Here is a 20,571-nt window from a genome sequence, read left to right as displayed (position 1 = left end):
TATTCTATGTCTCTGTCACAAAAACCTGGGGTCCCACTTTACTCCTCATTCAGGGTGGAAATTGAAAACAATTACCTGATAAATCGTTCCGATTCTTCCTCTTCAACAATTCCCAGAATCTCTGCTCATCTGAAGAATTACCACCCTAATCTCAGCTCTCATTATATAGCCACTACACTATTGTGTCAGCCCTTCACCACAATGCCTCTAGACTGTCATTTCGTTGTGGGCAGGGATTGTGTCTTTTGTTGTTGTGGTTTACTCTCCCAAGCGCTAGTACAGAGGTGCATTTGTTGGGGGTTTTCTTATGATACTTGTTAAGTGCCATGCACTGGGCTAGATACAAGATAATGAGGTTGGATACAGTCCATGCCCCACTTGGAGCTCACAGTCTAAGTTCCCATTTTATAGATGAGGGAGCTATCATCCGCAGCAGCAGAGGGCAGTGTTAAGGTCATGCTGGACCTCAAATATTGGTAAACGTCAGTGTCAGCGTGGAAACCACACTGCTCATCACCATCATTTTCTCCCTCCACGACTTGTTCTTCTTGGTACTCATGAGCACGGCCAATGGCTACTTGGTGTTCGTCTTGTACAGACACCAGCGGTGGGTCCAGCACCTCCACGGCCTCGGATGCTCCCCTGGGGCAATGCCCGAGGTCAGGGCGGCCAAGACAGTGGCGGACCTGGTCGTCGTCTATGTCCTCCTCCATGGGTGGCAGTCCATCATGCTGAGAGTTATACTCAACATGAAAGAAAAATCTCCTCTGCTGATGAACTGCTAAATGGTGTTATGGTTCACCTTTCAGGTCGTCTGCCTGTTTTCAGAATGACTGGAGGATAAATGTAATCTGGAAAATGGAATCACCTGCTTCTATCATATATTGTCCATAGATTCCCAGGGAAGCTGCCTGTTCTCCACTCCAATTGAGTCCTGCTCAGGTAAAGAGACCATATATCTTGACCTCAGCAGCATCAAACCAAGAGAAGCAGTGTGGCCTCCTGGATAGAGTACAGAAGAACCTGGGTTCTGATGCTAGCTCCACCACTTGTCTGCTGTGTGACCTTGGGCAAGTCGCTTCTCTTCTACGTAAAATGGGGATTAAGACTGTGAGCCCCATGTGGGACAGGGGCCTGTCTGACCCAATTTGCTTGTATCCACTCCAGCAATTAGTACAGTGCCTGACACATAAAAAACGCTTACCAAATACCATTATTATCATTGGTATTATTAGTAGTAGTAAGGATGAGGAGGGGAGGTTTTTACACAGGCCCAGACCGAGACAATTAGGCACCCTGAGACAGGGAAGCACAGGGAAGCACAGGGAAGCAGCATAGCCCAGTGGATAGAGCATGGACCTGGAAGTCAGTGACCCTACATTCTAATTCCGCCTCCATCACTTGTCTGCCCACTTGACTGTGAACTCGCTGTTGGGTAGAGACTGTCTCCATATGTTGCCAACTTGTGCTTCCCAAGCGCTTAGTACAGTGCTCTGCACACAGTAAGCGCTCAATAAATACAATTGAATGAATGAATGTGGCACTTCTTGCCTCAACTACTTAATCTGTAAAATAGGGATTAAGACTGGACGTCCTATGCGTGACAGGAACTGTGTCCAACCTAACTAGCTTGTATGTACTTCAATGTTTAGAACAGTCCCTGGAAAATAGTAAACATTTACCACGTACCATTATGAAAAAAATAATCAGGAAAAGTCCAGTGGATTTAATAGAGTTTCAGGAAGGAGTTTTGAAGATGGGAAGCCTTGTGGTCTGGTGGTTACGAAGGGAGAGGGAATTCCAAGTGTGGGAAAGATGGTGAGGTAGGGGTCTGAGTAGGGGGAGTTGAGAGAGAGGCACAGTGAGGTGGTGAGCTTTGGAGGAATGTAGAATACAGATGGGAATTCAGTAGGGGAAAATAATGCATATCAATCAATCGATCACATTTATTGAGCACTTACTATGTGAAGACCTTGGTACTAAACGCATGGGTGAGTACGATATAACAATATAATAGGGTTGGTAGCCCCATTCCCTTCCCGTGATGAGCTCACAGTCTAGAGGGGAATGTCTAAATTGGATTGCTGCAGATTTCAGATGGTCCCAGTCCCTGACATACGATGAAGCTCCAAACCACAGAGCTTAACATGAGCGCTATTATTAATCTATTTCTTTTATTAATGATGTGTAGATATCTATAATTCTATTAATCTATATTGATGGTATTGACACCTGTATACTTGTTTTGTTTTGTCGTCTGTCTCCCCCTTCTAGACTGTGAACCCATGGCTGGGTAGAGATTGTCTCTGTCTGCTGCCAAATTGTACTTTACAAAAGCTTAGTACAGTACTCTGCACACAGTAAGCACTTAAAAATACTATTGAATGAATGAATGAATCACAGAAAGGGAATGATGATTAGTCAGTTGGTGTTGTCATAGGAAGGAGTCCCAGACTGGGAACCATATGGGACTGGGTAGTCATTTATGTTGTGGGGGCCGGGGTCAGTGATCACATGTACTAATACCGTGTCATCTATAGGTACTCAATAAATGTAATTGATTGACTTGGTCCTATTCCTTTACCCCCAACATCAATGTCTCTGAATTGAAGTCTTTCTGCTTCCTGTGCAGAGAGTCGACATCATTTCCTAGAAATGTTGAATGGCTCCACGGTGACTGGATTCCTCCTGCTGGGTTTCTCGGAGATGCGGAAGCTGTAGCTGGTCCACGACGCGTTGGTCCTCCTGGTCTACCTGGCGACCCTGACGGGGAATCTCCTCCTCGTCGCCGTCACCACCCTGGAATGGCGCCTCCACACCCCAGTGTACATCTTCCTCGGGAACCTTCCGTCCTCGACCTCTGGTACATCTCTGTCACCGTCCCCAAATCCTTACACAACTCTCTGACCAGTAAGAGATCCATCTCCCTGGTGGGATGTGCCACCCAGGTCTGCCTGGTGGTCGTTTTGGCCACTTCAGAGCTGGTTGTCATCGTGGCGAGTTCCTTCGACAGCTAAAACACCACCTGCAGCCCACTGAGATGACGTCATCATGAAATCACGGCATGTGGAAAGATGGGGGCTGCCTCGTGGCTCAGCGGAACGCTGTTTGGCCTCTCAATTTTAGCTTTACCTTCTCACTGAAATTCTTTGGGCCCACCATCGTCCAACAGTTCTTTAGGGACGTTTCCTCTCTGCTGAAGATCTCCTGCTCAGAAGATCACGTTGCCATCGATGTAAGAGCGAATGCCGGGATAGTGTTATCTGTCGTCTGCTTCGTTTCCATCGTCGTCTCATATGTCCACATCTTCTGGTCCGTGCTGAGGATGCTGGCCGCCAAAGGCCGGGCCAAGGCCTTCTCCACTTGCATGCCTCACCTCGTCGTCATCACCGTCTTACTCTGTATGGCCGCCATCGCCTACCTCACCCCGTATCAAACTCCCCCTCGGCGATGGATCTACTGGCGTCTTATATACCATGGTGCCACCTGCTCTGAATCCTCTCCTCTACAGCCAGAGGAACAGGGACATGAAAGCCTCTCTGGGGAGAATCCTAAAGGGGAAATCCCTAATCCCTCCTCCATGTGACAAAATGTCCGCTTCCTTTCACTGATTTTCCCATCCCTCATCAGCTAACCTGTAAATCCAAAGAGAAAGTCCAGCGACTGAGGATTTGTCAGTGTCCGTGAGGGAGGTTGATAAGACGTGTGTGACTGACAATTCATGGTTTGAGGGGCATGAAGACCTAACGGAATGAGGATGTGGCTGGGAGTCATAAGACTTGAGACCTTTGCCCAGTTCTGCCACTGGCCTGCTGGGTGACCTTTGTCCAGATACTTAACCTCTCTGAGCCTCTCTGAAAATAAGGATTCAATAGGTGTTCTATCTTTTACCCTCTGAGCCCCTGTGGACAGGGAAATATGTGTCTTCTGATTACTCTGTTTCTACTCCAGCACTTGACAGTCTTTTGTAAGTAAACCCTCACTAAATTCAAGAATTATAACGTTGATACAACTACTAATGATAAAAACAAATATTATGAATTTAAGATCACTCTTGGTGGTTATGAAAATCGAAAAATAGCTCAGTGACAAGGGGGAAGGGAAGCAACCATGGAAACTCCCCCTCCCACTTTTGACTGGTCAAATCCTTGCCTCCCAACCATCCATCCATCCGTCCATCTATCCATCCTCCCATCCATCTATGCATCAATCAATCCAACAATCATTCCATCCATCCATCGATCTATCCATCCTATTTATTGGACACATCCTGAGTACAAAGCACTGTAGTCAGCTCCCAGGAGAATTGAAAAGAAATAAAAGGTGTTATTCCTGCTCTCCAGGAGATTATGATCTAACGGGGGAGATAGACACAGAATAAAGTACGTAGAGTAGGAAGGACAGAAGGGAAAGATCGAAAAGTGGAAGAACGTTTGATTCAAGAGTACAGTTTATATAGTCAGTATGAACAGAGCTTCAACAGATTTCCAATCAGGACAACTCAGAAGAAGCAGCGTGTTTAGTTGGTAAAGCAGGGCCCTGGGATTCAAATGGACGTGGGCTCTGAACTCGGTTCCACTACATATCTGCTGTGTGAATATGGGCAGGGTCTCTTAACTTCTCCGTGCCTCAGTTCCCTCGTCTGTAACATGGGGACTGAGACTGTGAGCCTCACGGGGGACGTGGGCTCTTTCCAATCTGATTAGCTTGTAACTACTCCAGCATTTCCTAAAGTGCTTGATATATAGTAAGCACCTCACAAAGGCCATAAGAAAAACTTACAGTTGGCTGACTGACTGACAGATTGAGTGTCTCAGGTTGTGTATTAGACAAAGGTGATACCATTCACAGTGACTAAAGAATGTCGTTCAAACGTGAACCTTTGGGACGCTGGGATGCAGATGCCGCTGTTCTTATGGGAACCCGGAGGGCCGGAACCATCACTGATGCTGCAGTGACCGGGGCCTTGTCTCCCAGGAGCCTCAGGAACCACGTGAGCAGAGGGTTCCTAGCTTGTTCAGGCCACGAAGTCCCTCAGCAGGGACCCAATTCATTCTCCAGGGATTCCCCTCGGAGCAGCTCCTGCTTTATCTACGGGGACAGGGCCCCGTCTGGAGAGCTTTTCAGGGTCTGAGGGAGAGCTGAGAGGGATGGAGGGCTTCTCTCTGTTCCTTCCTGGCTGCCCCGGTGAGAATGACAGGGGTTGAGTGGGTTGGAGGGGCGGGGGGGTAGGGGACGAGGATGAGGATGGAAGAGATGGAGCCACTCTGGAGCCTAAATTGGGGTTCGGACAAGGGCTGCATCCACCAGCGGGGAAGGCGGGCTTGCAGAAGAGGAGGTGATTTCCACTTCAGTAACACTCACTCACCTCTCCTCCTTCCTCGTAAAACGTTGCTACCATACCAACTACCCACCAGGCTACGGTGCTCTAGCACAGTGTCAGCACTGTGTACAGTCACTTCGGCCTTTAGTGAGTCCCAGAATCCCTTGCAGAGGCTAATGACATGCAGGGCTGAAAGAGTTTGACCAGCTTTGGATAGCCACTGGAACTGTGAGAAATTCCTCCTTTTAAGAGTTATTCCCAAATGCTGGGAGATTTCAAATAGTGGGAAAGGTTATGATCCCTGCCCTCAAGAACTTCCCAGTCTACTGGGCTAGGTTAACACAATATAATTTCCTATCAGTCAGTCAATCTTGAATAATATTTATTGAGTGCTTACTGTGTGCACTAAGCCCTTGGGAGAGTAATAATAATAATAATATTAATATTAATAATTCTGGCATTTGTCAAGCGCTTACTACGTGCAAAGCGCTGTTCTAAGCGCTGGGGAGAATACAAGGTGATCATGTTGTCCCACGTGGGGCTCATCCCCATTTTCTTCATCCCCATTTTACAGATGAGGTAACTGAGGCCCAGAGAAGCGAAGTGACTTGCCCAAAGTCACACAGCTGACAATGGGCGGAGCCGGGATTTGAGCCCATGACCTCTGACTCCAAAACCCGGGCTCTTTTCCACTGAGCCACGCTGCTTCTCTAATAGTAATGGTTAAACTCTTACTATGTCCCAGCACTGTCCTCAGCGCTGGGGTAGATACAGGTTAAGCAGTTGGATACAGTCCTTTGTTCCACGTAGGGCTCACATCTTTAACAGATGAGGTACCTGAGGCTCAGAGAAGTAAAATGACTTGCCCATGGTCACACAGCAGACATGGGGCAGAGCCGGAATTACAGCCCAGGCCCTTCCACTTTATAACACCGTAACAAACAGATTCCATGCCCCTACTAGAAGGAAAAAAATAATGGAAAGATGAATATGCTATTATTGTCTGCCATTTAACAGATGAGGAAACTGAGGTCCACAGAAGTGAAACGACTTGCCCAAGGTCTCACAGTAGCAAAGCGACAGAGGCAGGATTAGTATCAAAATCCTCTGATTCTCACTAAGCTCAGCTTGCGAGAGTACAGTAGAACAGAGCTGGTAGATGTGTATGCTGCCCTCAAGGAGCTCAAAGTCAAGAAGAGAATTCCTGAGCCCATGCTTTTTCCACTAAATGAGGATGGAAATGAGTTGTGTCGCACTTGAGTTACGTGAAGTGGGTTTAGAGGGCTGCGAAATGAATCGGGGAAGCTGGGTGGAGTAGGGGAGTAGTGCTTAGCAGCACTTAGCAGTGCTCAGAATTAGGAAAGAAACTGTGTTCTCTGTGATTTTGAACATATAAGAGGGAGTTTCAGGCGAGGATGGAAATGCGAGAGCCGATCGATAGGAACAACCAGAAAGTTGATTTGATAACTGAGTAGAGGAGTTGAACGATGGAAAGGGGGTGAAGTGCAATCATAGGGTGGAGAGCCTTCAAGCCGATTGTGAGTTTTGGTTGCTTTTGAAAAGACACAACTTGTCCTGAGAGATGGTTGAGTGATAACACCCAAATGTACATTTCTGCCCCTGCTCTCTCTCCCTCCCTCCAGGCTCGTATCTCCTCCTGCCTTCAGGACATCTCCATCTGGATGTTTGCCCACCATGTAAAACTCAATGTGTCCAAGACTGAACTCCTTATCTTCCCTCGCAAACCCTGCCCTCTTCCTGACTTTCCCATCACTGTAGACGGTACTACCATCCTTCCCGTCTCACATGCCCGCAGCCTTGCTGTCCCCGACCCCACTCTCTCATTCACCCCACACATCCAATCTGTCACCAAACCCTGCCGGTCTCACCTCCACAACATCGCCAAAATCCGCTATTTCTTCTCTATCCAAACCGCTACCTTGCTAGTTCAATCTCTCATCCTATCCCGACTGGATAACAGAATTAGCCTCCTATCTTATCTCCCATCCTCTTGTCTCTCCCCACTACAGTCTATACTTCACTCTGCTGTCCAGAACATCTTTGTTCAGAAACCCTCTGGGCATGTTACTCCGCTCCTCAAAAATCTACAGTGGCTGCCTGTCAACCTACGAATCAAGCAAAAACTCCTCACTTTCAGCTTCAAGGCTTTCCATCACCTCGCCCCCTCCTACCTCATCTCCCTTCTGTCCTTCTGCAGCCCAGCCCGCACCCTCCGCTCCTCTGCCACTAACCTCCTCCCTGTGCCTTGTTCTCGCCTGTCCTGCTGTCAGCCCCAGGCCCACGTCCTCACCCTGGCCTGGATTGCCCTCCCTCCACACTTCCGCCAAGCTAGCTCTCTTCCTCCTTACAAAGCCCTCCTGAAAGCTCACTTCCCCCGGGAGGCCTTCCCAGCCTGAGCACCCTTTTTCCTCTCCTCCTCCCCAACCCTCCGCCTTACCTCCTTCTCCTCCCCACAGCACTTGCCTACAGATACACGCGGCCTTGCTGCTCCCGGAAGGATCCTCTCCTCGGAGCGCCGCCATAGACGCCCGGGACTCCATTCCCGAGAGGCCCGCCCGCCATCACACCGCGCGGCCTTGCTGCTCCCGGAAGGATCCTCTCCGGCGAGCGCCGCCATAGAAGCCCGGGACCGCGTTCCCGAGAGGCCCGCCCGCCATCACACTGCGTGGCCCTGCTGCTCCCAGAAGGATACTGTCCTTCGGACGCCGCCGCCAGGGCCGGGGCTCCCCCACCCTCCCTCCCTCCGACTGTCCGTTGCACCGCAGCCCGCTATCGGGTGCTTATGCACCGCGGCCGGGCATCTGCATCCCCGCCCTACCACACCGAGGCACTTGGGCTGGCCCCCCCCCATCATCGCTATACTCACCCCTAGAAGCCACCTCCACTCTGTCCAAGTAGCCAACTGGGATCGCGGGACATTGTGTCCCGCTGCTAGATCGTGAAACATTGTGTCCTCCTGCTTGTTCATGGATCACTGTATCCCCTTGCTCGTCCGTAGGTCATTGTGTCCCCTGCCTGCACCCCCCACCCCACCGCTTAAGCGACCGTCCTTGAAAAGCCCCTCCAATACCCACTTTCCCTGTCCAGACCTGACTGATTCCCCCCCACCCCCGCCTCCCCTCCCCGGGGAAAAAGTCCTTGTTATCACCAAGTTACTTTAACGACAACCTCATTCGCACCTACTCAGGCCTCCCATGGTATTTGGCTGTTCACTCCTCTCCCCAGGCATCTCCGCTCCCTGATATCCCTTAACAGTTCCACCCTACTCCAGAGCTGCAACCCATAGGACCCCATCCTCCTCCACCTCCGAGACAGGTTTGCCAAGAGCCCCGGGATTCTGCTTGCCATTAACCTCTTTGACCTGATTTGACTGACCTATGGACAGTTCATGGTCGCTTCTGCATGTTAATTGTTAACTCCTCTCTGCGTTGTTATTATCTGCTTATTTTATTATTCCCATCGAATGTAAATTGCTAACATCTCTCGATTATGTCATCACCTACTTATTTTACTGCCATCGTATATTAATTGTTAACCTCTGTCTGCGATGTCATCTGCTTATTTTTTGCCATCACATCATATTTGTTATCTGCTCTCTGTGACATCATCATCTGCCTATTTTATTATTGTCATAGCACGTTAATTAACTACCCTCTGTGATGCTAACGCCTACTTATATCATTGCTACTGTGTTATTGCTTCTGCATTTCAATTGTTAACCTCCCGCTGTGCTGTAATTTACCCTGCTGACCTCACCATGAACTATCAATTCCCTTGCTCCCAACTGCCATTCACACTCCTCACCTTCCCCTTCCCTTCTCCCACCCATATTTTTCCCTCCCTTTCTCCCACCACTACCCCTCTTCCTCACCCCCTACCCAGGATCCCTCTGTACCAGCGCCAACCCTCAACTCCTCCCCGCCCCCACCTCATCCCAGTTTTCCTTTCCCATCGCCACCCCTCTTCCCAAACTCCCCGCCTAGGCCCCCGCCAACTCATCCCAATCCAAACCCTCCCCACCCCTCGCACGCTTCCCACTCTCTTCTCTCCCTCCACAGCAACTGACAAGTGTGGTCTCTGGAACCCCTGCTCCGTTATAGGTAAGCTCCCTTTCATCCTGGACCTATTCCTTTCCAGATCTCTACTCCTCCTCGCCCTAACTGAAACATGGTTGTCTCCGGACGACACGGTCTCTTCTGCTGCTGTCTCCAGCGGAAGCCTCTTCTTCTCCAACTCCCCCAGACTCTCCGGAAAAGGAGGAGGTGTCGGATTCCTTCTCGCTCCCCAATGCCGCTTTCGCACTATCCTTCCCCCCCCCCTTCCCTTTCCTTCCCTTCCTTTGAAGCCCACGGTATTCGCCTCTACCGTCCCCTCCGAATTCTTGTAGCCGTCATCTACCGCCCCCCCCCCCCGGCCCCAGCTCCAATTTATTTAACGATTTTGACCACTTTCTCACCTTCCTTCTCTCCTTTTCCATGCCCACTCTGATCCTCGGAGACTTCAACATCCATATGAATATCCCTGGTGACTCCTCTGCTGCCCGCCTTCTATCTCTCCTTGACGCTGCCAAACTCTTGCTCCACCCCACCTCGCCCACACACCAACTTGGTCACACCCTCGACCTCATCATCTCCTACCGCTGCACTGTCTCCACCCTCACCAACTCTGAAATCCCTCTCTCTGATCATAACCTTCTCACCTGCCTACTCACTCACACTCCTCTCCCCTGTAAATCTATATTACTTCCTCACAGACCTCCGCTATCTCGACCCCAACCATCGTTCTGAGCGCCTCAAACCACACCTCGCCCCACTCTCCTCTCTACCCAACCTTGATTATCAGATTACTGCTCTCAACTCTACCCTCTCTACCCAGCTCGACTCCCTCGCTCCCCTTTCCCTTCGCTGCTCTCGTACCACTAACCCACAGCCCTGTATCACTGCCACTGTCCACCTCCTTCGCTCTTATGCTCGAGCTGCTGAACGCTGCTGGCGAAAGTCTAAACACCATGTCAACCTCGTTCACTTCAAGTTTATCTTTTCCTGCCTTACCTCTGCGCTCTCCTCTGCCAGACAAAATTATTTCTCCTCCCTTATTGATACCCATGCACATCATCCCCGTCAGCTCTTCCATACATTTAACTCCCTTCTCAGTCCCCCGGTTCCTCCCCCTCCTCCTTCCCTCACCCGCAACGACCTGGCCTCCTAGTTCATTAATAAAATTGAATCCATCAGGTCTGAGCTCCCCAAAGAAACTCCCCAACTTCTCCAACTCCCCGGCTCTCAACCCTCTCCGCTATTCTCCCATCCTTCCCAGCAATATCCTCAGAGGAGATCTCCTCCCTCCTCTCAAGTGCTACTCCGGCCACCTATGCTTCTGACCCCATTCCCTCTCATTTTAGGAAATCTCTCCCTCCGTCCCTTCTCCCCTCCTTACCTTCCATCTTCAACCGCTCACCCTCCACTGGTTCCTTCCCCGCTGCCTTCAAACATGCCCACGTCTCTCCCATCCTAAAAAGAACCCTCTCTTGACCTCACTTCACCTTATAGTTATCTCCCTATCTCCCTCTTGCCATTCCTTTCCAAACTACTTGAACGAGTCTTCTACACGCGTTGCCTCGAATTCCTCAAAGCCAACTATCTCCTCCATCCCCTCCAATCTGGCTTCCGTCCCTACATTCCACTGAAACTGCCCTCTCAAAGGTCGCCAATGTCCTCCTGCTTGCCAGATCCAACGGCTCCTACTCTATCCTAATCCTCCTCGCTCTCTCAGCCGCCTTCGACCCTGTGGACCACCCCTTTCTCCTCAACACGCTACCCAACCTTGCCTCCACAGACTGTGCCTTCTCCTGGTTCTCCTCTTATCTCTCCTGCCGTTCATTCCCAGTCTCCTTTTCGGACTCTTCCTCCAACCCCCCCCCCATCCCCTTACTGTAGAGGTTCCTCAAGGGTCAGTTCTTGGTCCTCTTCTGTTCTCTATCTATACTCACTCCCTTGGTGAACTCATTCGCTCCCACGGCTTCAACTATCATCTCTACGCTGATAACACCCAAATCTACATCTCTGTCCCTGTTCTCTCTCTCTCTCCCTCCAGGCTCGTATCTGCTCCTGCCTTCAGGACCTCTCCATCTGGATGTCTGCCCGCCACCTAAAACTCCAAGACTGAACTCCTTATCTTCCCTCCCAAACACTGCCCTCTCTCTGACTTTCCCATCACTGTTGACGGCACTACCATACTTCTCGTCTCACAAGCCCGCAACCTTGGTGTCATCCTCGTCTCCGCTCTCTCGTTCACCCCTCACATCCAAGCCGTCACCAAAACCTGCCGGTCTCACCTCTGCAACATCGCCAAGATCCGCCCTTTCCTTTCCATCCAAACCGCTACCCTGCTCGTTCAGTCTCTCATCCTATTCCGATTAGATTACTGCATCAGCCTGCTCTCTGATCTCCCATCCTCCTGTCTCTACCCACTTCAATCTATAGTTCACGCTGCTGCCCGGATCGTCTTTGTGGAGAAATGCTCAGGGCATGTTACTCCCCTCCTCCAAAATCTCCAGTGGCTACCAATCAACCTACACATCAGGTAAAAACTCCTAACTCTTGGCTTCAGGGCTCTCCATCACCTCGCCCTCCCCTACCTAACCTCCCTTCTCTCCTTCTACAGCTCATCCCGCGCTCTCCGCTCCTCTGCCGCTAATCTCCTCAATGTGCCTCGTTTTCGCCTGTCCCGCCATCGACCCCCTGCCCACGTCCTCCCGCTGTCCTGGAATGCCTTCCCTCCGCACATCTGCCAAGATAGCTCTCTTCCTCCCTTCAAAGCCCTACTGAGAGCACACCTCCTCCAGGAAGCCTTCCCAGACTGAGCCCCCTCCTTCCTCTCCCCCTCCACCACATCCCCCCGCCTTACCTCCTTTCCTTCCCCACAGCACCTGTGTATATGTATATAGGTTTGTACATATTTATTGCTCTATTTATTTTACTTGTACATATTTATCCTATTTATTTTATTTTGTTAATATGTTTTGTTTTGTTGTCTGTCTCCCCCTTCTAGACTGTGAACCCGCTGTTGGGTAGGGACCGTCTCTATATGTTGCTAACTTGTACATCCCAAGCACTTAGTACAGTGCTCTTGAACACAGTAAACGCTTAATAAATACGATTGAATGAATGAATGAATATATAAATATACATGTATATCATCATCATCATCAATCGTATTTATTGAGCGCTTACTATGTGCAGAGCACTGTACTAAGCGCTTGGGAAGTACAAATTGGCAACATATAGAGACAGTCCCTACCCAACAGTGGGCTCACAGTCTAAAAGGGGGAGACAGAGAAAAAAAACCAAGCATACTAACAAAATAAAATAAATAGAATAGATATGTACAAATAAATAAATAAATAAATAAATAAATAGAGTAAAAAAAATATGTACAAACATATATACATATATACAGGTGCTGTGGGGAAGGGAGGGAGGTAAAATGGGGGGATGGAGAGGGGGACGAGGGGGAGAGGAAGGAAGGGGCTCAGTCTGGGAAGGCCTCCTGGAGGAGGTGAGCTCTCAGCAGGGCCTTGAAGGGAGGAAGAGAGCTAGCTTGGCGGATGGGCAGAGGGAGGGCATTCCAGGGCCGGGGGATGACGTGGGCCGGGGGTCGATGGCAGGACAGGCGAGAGCGAGGTACGGTGAGGAGATCAACAGTGGAGGAGCGGAGGGTGCGGACTGGGTTGTAGAAGGAGAGAAGGGAGGTGAGGTAGGAGGGGGCGAGGTGATGGAGAGGCTTGAAGCCGAGGGTGAGGATTTTCTGCCTGATGCGAAGATTGATTGGTAGCCACTGGAGATTTTTGAGGAGGGGAGTGATATGCCCAGAGCGTTTCTGGACAAAGATAATCCGGGCAGCAGCATGAAGTATGGATTGAAGTGGAGAGAGACACGAGGATGGGAGAACAGAGAGAAGGCTGATGCAGTAGTACAGACGGGACTACTACTAATATGTACATATATTTGTACAGATTCATTACTCTATTTCTTTTACTTGTACATATTTACTATTCTATTAATTTTGTCAGTGATGTGCATACAGCTTTGAATCTATTTGTTCTGACGATTTTGACACCTGTGTACATGTTTTGTTTTGTTGTCTTTCTCCCCCTTCCAGACTGTGAGCCCGTTGTTGGGTAGGCACCGTCTCCATATGTTCCCGACTTATACGTCCCAAGCGCTTAGTACAGTGCTCTGCACACGGCAAGCGCTCAATAAACACGATTGAATGAATGAATGAATGACAGGAGAAGATGTATGCTGAGCGATGGTTTAGGAAAGGACTAGATGAATGATGAGGTATGCTTGTGTTTGTGTGTGTCCAAGTGTGAATGCAGATATTGAGCAAATGGAATCAGTTGTATATCTATCTATCTATCTATATAGATAGATAGATAGATAGATATACGGACTTTATTATTGTTGTTTATTTTATGGAATCGTTAATTGTTTATGAAATGCCAGGTACTATACCAAGCACTGGGGTGGATACAAACTAATCAGGTTGGACACAGTCCATGACCTAAATGGTGCTTTCAGTCATAATCCTGAATTTATAGGTGAGGTAACTGAGCCTCAGAGAAGGTAAATTACAGGCCCTACGTCATACAGCTGTCACCCGTCGTCCGGGGACGGGTTGGTTCTGTGATCGGCAAGGCGAGAGAGAGAGAGGCCAGGGACGGAAAGCCTAAGTTTTATATAAAATTTATTCCGCGAGGTGAATTGAATTTATGTAATTGTGTAGGCACAATGGATTGAGCTTCCCTTTCGGGAGGAATATAATCAATTAGCAATATTAGAGCTTCCCTACACGGGAGGAACACAATCATCCGTTAATCGCACGTGGGTGAGTTGGTTAACTCTCACCCATGTGCACTTCCCACTCGGGAAGACTCCACTTACTTTCCCACATGGGAAGAATTCATTACATTACCCGCGCACGTGGTGGGCGGCTAGCTCTCACAATGTGCTCTCCCTACATGGGAGGAATCCACTCATAATTCCCATCAGCAGCGGGGTACCTGGGTCCCACCCACGAGACACTCACCCATCCCGCGGCCCTTGCCTCAGTGTGTTTGTTCTGGTTGTAGAGCGGCCGTCTGGCCTTCTGGGCCAGAGACACGTGGGCCGCTGTTGCTGCTGCTGCGGCTGCTCCTGCTGCTGGTGCCCGTCTCGATGTTCTGCCCAGAAGGTCAGAGGCCACAGGTGTTTATATCACCTGTGGCGTGGGCCCTTCCCGTTTCCGTCCTCTGCTTGCTCCATCTCCACCCCTTCCTGCCTCCATACCTTATTTGGTCAGCACGGAGGTGAGGGACACCTATCCTTCCGCCCCGCTCCCCTCTGGCCAGAGGAATTACGTCAGAGGTGGCATTTGACCTCAAGATGGCCGGTGCCTAGGGTCACCTTGGCACAACAGCAGACAAGGGGAGGAGATAGGATTAGAATCCAGCTCCTTCTGGCCAACAGGCTCATTCTATCTCCACTAAATGGATGAATTTATGTATAAAGGCACTTCTTGTTTGACTATAAAACCACCAAAAAAATTCACAACAGTCTTGTTGCTATCTTTATGTTCTCTGACCTCTGATTTCTGCTATTCATTTTAGTTTCAGTCTCCTCAACCAAATATAATTGACTAGATATTTTTAAGTGCTTACTACATGCTAAGCATAGTATTTAGTGCTGGGGAAGATTCAGGACAATCTGGTAGAACACAGTTTATGTCCCACGAGGAATTCGTAGACTAGGTAGGAGGGAAAACAAATATCAAATCCTCAATTTACTACTGAGAAAACTGAGACGTAGAGAAGGTAAGTCACTTTTCCATGGCTATGGAGCAGAGAACTGATAGAACTGGGACTAGAAACCAGGTCTTTTGACTTCCAGGCCTATGTTCTTTCCAGTAGCACCCTGCTTCTACACAGTTCGAAACTTGGTGCTTCCAATAGAATGGAAGCTCCTTGGGGACAGTGATCATATTTATTAATACCGTGTCCTCTGTAGGTACTCAATAAATAGAACTGATTGACTTATTCCTATTTCTTCACCCCCAGCATCAGTGTCTCTAAATCGAAGTCGTCCCTCGTCCTGTGCAGGAAGTCGACATCATTCCCCAGAAATCTTCAATGCCTCCACGGTGAACTCAAAGATCATTTTGAATTCAATAACTGTCTCCTCTCCATAGAGAATCACCATCAAGTGTCCCATCAATTCCTTCACTCATCCCATCAATGGACTCTAACTTTGGCTCTTCCCTCATCATATGCAGAAAATCAATGCTGCCTCCCCAAAATGTCCAACGTTTCCACAGTGAGGGAATTCCTCGGAAATCTGGGAGCTGCAGTTGATCTATGCAGCTGTACCTCGTGGTCTACCTGGTGGCCCTGACAGGGAATATCCTCATCTTTGCCATCGCCGCCCTCAACTGGCGCCTCTACACCCCCATTTACGTCTTTCTCAGGAACCTGACCGTCCTCGACCTCTGCTACAACTCTGTCACTGTCCTCAAATCTGTCGCCTTCACCCTGACCGATTGCAAATCCTTCTTTCTCCTGAGCTGCGTCCCCCAGGTCTTCCTCGTGGTCATTGCGGCCACTTCAGAGCTGTTTGTCCTCATGGCGATGTCCTACGACCGCTGCTCTGCCGTCTGCCACCCTCCGAACTATGAGCTCATCATGAAAAACATGGCCGTGGAAAGATGGTGACCACCTCCTGGCTCAGCAGGGTGTTGCATGGGGTCTTGTATTCAGCCTCAACTTTCTCCCTGAGCTTCTGTCCAACGTGATCCAGAAGTTCTTCTGTGATGTCCCCTTCCATCTGAAGATCACGTGCTCCAAGGACCACGTCACCATCGAGTAAGCGTCACCGGTGAGGTATCTTTAGGTGTCGTCTACTTCATCTTCATCATCATCTCCTATCTGCGTTTCTTCCTTGCCGTGCTGAGTTTGCCGGCCACCAAGGGCCGGGCCAAAGCCTTCTCCATTTGCCTGCCACACCTCAGCATCGTCTCCATCTTCCTCTCGACTGGATCCGTTGCCTACCTCAAGCCCGTGTCAGACTCCCCCTCGACCCTGTACATGTTGGTATCCGTGTTCTACCCTGTAGTGCGGCCCACCCTGAACCCTTTCATCCGCAGCTTAAGGAACCGGGACGTGAAGGCTGCCCTGGAGAGAGTCCTAAAGGGGAGGTATCTCCTCCGTCCCCTAGGGACAAAATGCCTGTTTCCTTTTGTTGACTATCCCATAACTCATCAGGGGTATCTATATAAAGAGCTGTCCAAAGAGAAAGTCCAGCGTCTGTGGATTTGTCAATGTCTGGGACAGAGGTTGATAAGAAGTGTGTGACTGTGAGCCCGGTGTGAGCAGGGATTGCCTCTCTTTATTCTGAATGGTACTTTCCAAGAGCTTACTAGTGCTCTGCACACTGTAAGCACTCAATAACTATGATTGATTGAATGAACGAATGACTGATAAGTGATTGTTTGGGCGGCCTCATGGCTCAGGGAATGAGCATGTGGCTGGGAATCATGAGATTTGAAAGGGCTTACCGATTCTGTGACCGGCCTGCTGTTTGACCTTGGTCCAACCACGTAAACTCTTTGAGTCTCTCTGTAAAATCGGGGTTAAATATGTGCTCTCTCTTTCTTTTACAATCTGAGCCCCTACGGGTCAGGAAACGTGTCCGATCTGATTAGTTTGTTTCTACTCCAGCACGAGGCAGTCTATTGCAGGTAAATTCTTAATAAATTAAATAATGCTCATGTTGATACTACTACTGATGATAATGATAATTCTATCAATTTTTAGATCACTCTTGGTGGTTATGAAAATCAGAAAGCCAGAGAGTGACAAGAGAGAAGGGACACAATCATGGAAACTGTTCCTCACATTTGACAGCCTGTTTACTTGTTTTGATGGCTGTCTCCCCGTTTCTAGACTATGAGTCCGTTGCGGGCAGGGATTGTCCCTGTTTGTTGTTGAATTGTACTTTCCAAGCCCTTAGTACAGTACTCTGCACATAGTAAGTGCTCAATAAATCGATTGAATAAATGAATGCAGGAATAGCCAGGTTGGTTATAGCCCTTCTCCACATGGGACTCACAATCTAAGTAAGGAGGGCATAGGATTTAATCCCCATTTTACAGATAAGGAGACTGATGGACAGGAAAAGTGAAGCGACTTGTCCAGGGTCACCCAGCTCACCTGTGGCTAAATGCTGGAAAAGATACAAGATAATCAGCGCTTAGAACAGTGCTTTGCACATAGTAAGCGCTTAATTAGTGCCATCATTTTTATAATCACGTTGGACACAGTCCCTGTGCGACATGGAACTCTCAGACTCTCAGAGGGTGTAACTGGGAAATGAAGTGACTTGCCGAAGGTCACACAGCAGAAGTCGGGAATAGAACCCAGGTTCTCTGACTCCCAGGCCCCGGCTCTTTCCACAGGCCAAGCTATGTCTACTCTCCAGACACTAACTGAGTTTGCCAATCCCTGTGTTGAGGGCTCTGATTCTCCCTTGGTTACTCCGAGTAACCAGTCGTACTACCCCAATGAAGATATGAGGATACAGTCTATTTTTGTTATGGTATTTGTTAAGCACTTACTTCGTGCCAAACACTGTTCTAAGCGTTGGTATAGATACAAAACAATCAGGTTGCATACAATCCCTGTCCCACATGAGGTTCACAGTCTACCTAGGAGGAAGAACTAGCGTGACATCTCCATTTTACAGTTGAGGGAACTGAGGCCCAGAGAAGTGAAATGATTTTCCCAAGGTCACCCGGAAAGCATTCGTGGGAGATGGGATTTTCGTGCCCAGGTTCTTTCCACTAAATTATGCTGGTGCTGTTGTTGCCATGGGAACATCACAGGCCAGGACCGTTGCTGCAGTTGGGAGTGCCAGGTCCTTATCTCTGGAGGGCCTCAGGAACCATGTGACCAGAGGGTTCTCGGGTCACCTGGCCCACGAGGTCCCTCCACTGGGGGCCAAGCCGGTCCCCCAGGGATTCCCCTCGGAGCAGCGACTGCTTTATCTATGGGGACAGGGTCTATCTTTAGAGCAGGTCAGGATCCATGGGAGAGCGGAGAGTGGCTGAGGGCTCCTGGCTGTCCCTTTGTGGCTGACCGAACCCAGGAATCAGAGGTGAAAGAGGAGACCAGCCCGGCCCAGAGGAGGTCGGTGCCCCCCGCCAGCCCCAGCTGCCCTGGTGAGAGTGAGCAGGGGTGGAGAGAGGCAGCATGGAACCAGATGGATGAAACCAGACATGGAGCCGTCTGGGGAGATTCTCACACTCGGGGAACAGGTTAGAGTTCCTTCACTCATTCAATCGTATTTATTGAGGGCTTACTGTGTGCAGAGCACTGCATTAAGCGCTTGGAAAGTACAATTTAGCGACAAATAGAGACAATACCTGCACAAAACGAGCTCACAGTCTAGAAGAGGGGAGAGACTAATTCAGACCAAGATCGTAGCCCAAACAGGGCAGGTTTATAGGAGGGGAATTGCTTGCCAGCAATAATAAATAATAAATACTTTTGGTACGTGTCAAGCATTTTCTGTGTGCCAAGCACTGTTCTAAGCGCTGGGTTAATCACAAGTTAATCAGGTTGGACACAGTCCCTGTCCATCATGGGGCTCATATTCTTATCCCCATTTTACAGATGAGGTAACCGAGGAACAGGAAAGTGAAGTAACGTGCCCAAGATCACACAACAGACTTGTGAGGGAACTGGGATTAGAACCGACATCCTTCCGACTCCCAGGCCTGTGCTCTATCAACCAGTGGCCCCATAACTGACACAGCTCTCCTCCCTCCAGCAACCCACCTCAGCTACCATGGCAACCACTTGCCACGCTCGGATGCTACAACCGAGCATTCGCACCGACAACAGTCACTTCGGCTGTCAGTGGTTCCTTTATGTCAAAAACGTTTTCAGTGGGAATGTGATTATCAGGGGTGGGAGAGCGTGACTAATTCTGGGAAAAACTCCAGTATCATCATCAATTCTTCTGAACGGAAGTTCTCCTATGAATCAATGCCTTACCGTGGCAGGAGAGTTGGCGTATGCCAATGTAGCTTAGAGATATGCCATTGAGAGGTACTCTCGCTGGGATTACCCATAACAAAAAGGTCTAAGCAGAAGGGTCAGACAAAGATGGTTTAACTGTGCTGGATGGCAGCAGCCTGGGAAATCGTCAAAAGTAGATGAACAAATGATCAAAACATGCATCAAAGACAATGACAGAGACTCAGGTTTTCACTGCGTGGAAGGAGGCAATGGTAAACCACTTCTTTATGTTTACCAAGAAAAGTCTTTGGATACACATGCTCGAATGACTGCTGGTAGTTTATCCATAAAGCCTTCTTGGTAAACATGGCAGTGGTTTATCATTGCCTTCTTTCATGCAGTAAACCAGAGTCTCTGCCCTCGACTCTCAACTATGCCGTTTCTGCCCAGCACAGGTGAGTTTTGACTTGTTGCAGATTGCCTTCCACTCGCTAGCCACTGGTCAAGCTAGGAATGGAATGGGTAGGACTCTGCTTGACTCTCCCTCCTGTAGACGAGACTGGTAGCGTACTGGAAACTCTCCAGGTTCGATCCTGAGAGGGGCTGAAGATATTAGTTTGAGTATAAAATCACTTCTAGACTGTAAGCTCTTCGTAGGCAGGGAATGTACCTACCAACGCCATTATGTTGGACTCTCCCGAGCATTTAGTACAATGCTGTACACACAGTGACTGCTCAATAAATACATTGATTGACCTACGACATTTCACAGCAATACATCTCTTTATGCTCTCTGGTAGTCTCCTTTCTGCAATTTATTTTAGTTTCTGTCTCCCAAATAATAATAATAATAATACTTGTGGCTTTTGTTAAATGTTAATTATACACCAAGCACAGAAGCATGTACAGGGGTAGAAGCACAGTAATCAGGTAGGACATGGTCTCTATCCTACACGGGGCTCATAGTCTCAGTAGGGGGGAGAACAGGCCTTGAATTTCCATTTTATAGATGAGGAATCTTAGGCTCAGAGAAGTTACGTATGCTGTGCAGGGTCACACAACTGTCAGGTGGTAGAGCCAGAATTAGAACCCAAGTCCTCCGACTCCAGGGACTGTGCCCTTTCCACTACACTATGCCACTCCGACAAGACTGTGAGCTTGGAATTCCTTGACA

General features: G+C 49.1%; 1 non-coding gene across 1 annotated transcript; it reads right to left on the bottom strand.

Annotated features, from left to right (window-relative positions):
* Nucleotides 1–19,862: 19,862 nt before the first annotated feature.
* On the bottom strand, nucleotides 19,863–20,000 carry LOC119921939. Its single transcript, XR_005448612.1, has one exon. It is a non-coding gene; the product is annotated as a small nucleolar RNA SNORA7 (small nucleolar RNA).
* Between the last annotated feature and the right edge of the window lie 571 nt (nucleotides 20,001–20,571).

The sequence above is a fragment of the Tachyglossus aculeatus genome, unplaced genomic scaffold (assembly GCF_015852505.1).
Source record: "Tachyglossus aculeatus isolate mTacAcu1 unplaced genomic scaffold, mTacAcu1.pri SUPER_32, whole genome shotgun sequence".
Classification (NCBI taxonomy): Eukaryota; Metazoa; Chordata; class Mammalia; order Monotremata; family Tachyglossidae; genus Tachyglossus; species Tachyglossus aculeatus.
Note: the sequence above shows the minus strand (reverse complement) of the source record. Positions and strands in the feature narration are given on the sequence as shown.